The sequence below is a fragment of the Equus asinus genome, chromosome 12 (assembly GCF_041296235.1).
Source record: "Equus asinus isolate D_3611 breed Donkey chromosome 12, EquAss-T2T_v2, whole genome shotgun sequence".
NCBI lineage: Eukaryota > Metazoa > Chordata > Mammalia > Perissodactyla > Equidae > Equus > Equus asinus.
Genome location: NC_091801.1, coordinates 63,093,870 through 63,097,428, shown reverse-complemented (window position 1 = coordinate 63,097,428; position 3,559 = coordinate 63,093,870).

The window sequence follows — 3,559 nt, the reverse complement described above, 5'->3', positions numbered from 1 at the left end:
CTTAAAAATGACTAAATGTTTATATACCAGAATTCAACACCGGAGTTATTAGGAATTTGACAAACAAAAGATATCTCTTGAACTTTCTCTTGACTTTGCAGAGGGTGCTGCTCACTTCCATCTAGACAAAGAAACAAAGTTAAAAGTATAAAATCCTATCTCAGACCTTCAACAAGTGAGTTCTTCACAGTGTTCAAAATTCTGTGCAAGGGCGTCCTCTGCCCCCAGGAAAGTTAATGATACTGGGAAAGCTTACCTATTCCATCGCCCTCTAGGAGAAGCACTGGGTACCTTCAAGTGTTAAAGGTTCTCGGAAATCAAGAAACAAAATCCATTTAGCTTGGTTTAACTCGGTGTTTCTCAAGTGTGTTTGAACAAGGAGTTCTTTTTTGTTGTTTGTTTTTTCCAAGAACTGCAACTGACATCTCACGGACCTTCATCCTCTTTTACAGGCTACACACTCACTATTCTAGTGCACACATATAATACCATTTTACTTAGCAAAGCTATTACTGACGGGTATTTGAATTGTTAGGAAGTTTTTGCTATTTTCAACCCCCTTGTTTGTAGATTGTAGCATATATCCATGATTATTGTCTTTAGATAGATTTCTAAAAATGGGATGCAGATTCTTGACCTGGTCTTGATGTATAAGCAATAAATCAACATCCTGAACATCACTGAAATTGCTCCATGGAAACTGGAGTGCAATCATCTCCACTTTGCAGTAGAAATCTTATGGTTTCTCCATAGTGACAATTAGAGCAAGAGGCTCTGACATTCAAGGACAGACAAAGCCCCATCTGCTGCCCTTCTACGGAAGCCAGCTCTCTGCTTTCCCTGCTTCCATCCTGTGTCTGGATATACATTTTCATAAAGTGTAAAGTCTACCACAGAGGCAGCAGGTGAGCACCTCTGGCTTCCAGGCTGAGGAGCTCTTGGGATAGTGTGCCTGGTTAACCTGAAGGGCACTCAAGTAGCCCATGGAATGTCTGAGTTAACTGCACAAGTCACTCAGGACTCAGTCTTCTCCTGCGCTGCCCTCTACCCAGTGCTTTCAATCTCCTTCTAATTTGTTTTCTGCTGTTGGCAGGTTACAAAAAGAGAAGTGCCTGGAGCACAGAGAACAACTCTCCAAAGTCCATCTGTTTCCTAGGGCACTAGTGAGACTCATCTCTACTTAGTTTTCTGCTCCAGTTTCCATTAGCGAATATAGTTTCTCAGTTAGCATTTGGCCAAATGATTCATTTGCAATTGGGAATCAGATATATTCTTGTGGATAAACATGATCATCATTCATGTATTTTGGAAAAACTCTGAGCCCATCCAATTCTCATTATGACTATGAGAGTTGCATAATCCCTGGCCTAACTACATTACTGATTACTTTCTAGAACAAATCCCCTTTGCGCTGCTGTATCCAAACATCACTAGCTAGTATTGTACTTGCTCTTGTAGCCAAACATCACTAGCTGACATCATTCTTCCTTCCTGAAATAACTGCCACTCTTTCTTTGCTTTCCTCACCCCTATATCCTTCGTCTCCAATTTTATGAATTTTATCTGTTCTTTAGGACTTAGATCCTGTCCAGAACCTTCTAGAAGCCTCTCCTGCCCATCCTAGCCTAATAGAAGCTCTTCTGCTTCATTTTATTAGGCATTCACTGTATTTAGCCTTGTATTCTCATTTATCTTTTTAAAAAAATTTCTGTGTGCTTTGTCTTCAACTGGACTTTAAGCGCCTTCAAATCACTGATTATCTTTTCATCCTTTCAGATTTAAGAAACATACATCGTCTTACATTTTCTAGAGGCTATAGGAACAAAAGCTCAAATGATGTATACTCAAGTCAGCACAGAACTTATTAGTAACTTCTGTGGCTCTCCTCATCAGCATTTGCATTGCTTTTTTTTTTTTTTTTTACAACGTATGGCATACTCCCACTAAGCCACAGTTCTTGGAGTTTTCTTTCCTTTTCTCTAACATAGCAAATACATTATTGTCCTTAAAAACGATGTGTTTATACATTCAGAAAATTGGAATGTCTCATTGCAAATATTTCTCAGAATTTTTGGCAATGAGAGTGTCAAGGGTCTCAGGTATTGACTGATGATAAATAATTAGAGAAGGAAGATTATTTCCAAACATTTATTGATATCCTGCTGTGTGCCAGAACCCACTCTAGGTTCTGGAATCAAGCAGTGAACAAGACAGACACAGTCCCTGCCCTCGTGAAACAAATGCATTGAAGATCTTTTGCTCTTGAAAAACTAGGAACCCAACCTTGAAAGCTGAGAGAGAAGAGAAATATGAGTGGCCATTTGGAATTTTGGACATAAAATATATGCATCACCTAGTTTATGCAGACATGCTAGTACGTGGTTGCATAAAATGGGGACTTTTTTATTATTCTTTTATGGATTGGCCATAGACTATGCAATACAAGTGGGACATAAAAGAATAATGGAAAAGACGAGACCTGACTAAATAAATCCTTTGAAAGCTTTTTTTCTTTTAACACTCTGACATGAGAATAAATTCCCTTTGCACAGTTTTTTGCTTCTGTTCTTTTCTAGGTCACCAGAAATGAAAATATATTAGGAGAATGGCATGTGCATTAGAAATCTTTGCAATATCTCCAAGTCAACACTAGACCTTTAAAAACCAAAAGGAAATACTCAAAATGAATACATTGGGGGAAGGGCACAGAATAACATTTGGAAAACCTGAAAATATCTACCCATTTGTCTAGGCTCGTGGCTATTACTGTAATAAGAAACTGAAGCCAAACAAATGAGACAGTTTTCAGATTGTGATCGTGCACACTGTGAACACATAATAAGCATTAGATAATCCTCATGATAAGGGGTTATGGGAACATTCTGCAGAATAAATAAAATGAGGGGGTTAGAGAAAGGCAGAATTTACTGTAACCTTAGACTCATATATATGAAACAACAGGCTACAGATGTGTCATTTCCATAACATGATATAAAATACCTCCTGATTGTTAGAAATTTCCAAGCCACAGAGAAGGATAGATGAATGATTGAGAGGTAGAATCCGAATGCTCTATGATAAAAATGAGGTATTGATTCTCTGAGATTTTAATTTAGATTAGTTCACTTAGAAAAAGTAATAAATTGAAATGTACTCAACACAGCTCATATTCGAAATGGCTTATCAGGATTCCAAAATGAAACCTTAGGCAAGCAATAATTTTAACTGTAACACTCACCCAAGTTGCCCACACTAAATTACAGCATCTTTACAAATAATTTGGACAAGAATGAGACAAGTAGTATATCTCCCAATGATGGATGGGAGTTTGAGCCTCAATGCCAGAAGAAAAGATGGGAAAAGAACTGGAAGCAAGTGTCTGGCCATAATAAATTAGGAAGACAAACATCTGAACTATTAGAAAAGTGACTCAACGTAAGCCATGCCATATATTTGCCCGATGCCTAGTTCAATTTGATGGTTTCAGGTGGTCAGGTGAAAGGCATTATCTGTAGGCAAATATAGAATTGGATCTTTTTAATTCATGTCTAGATTTCTT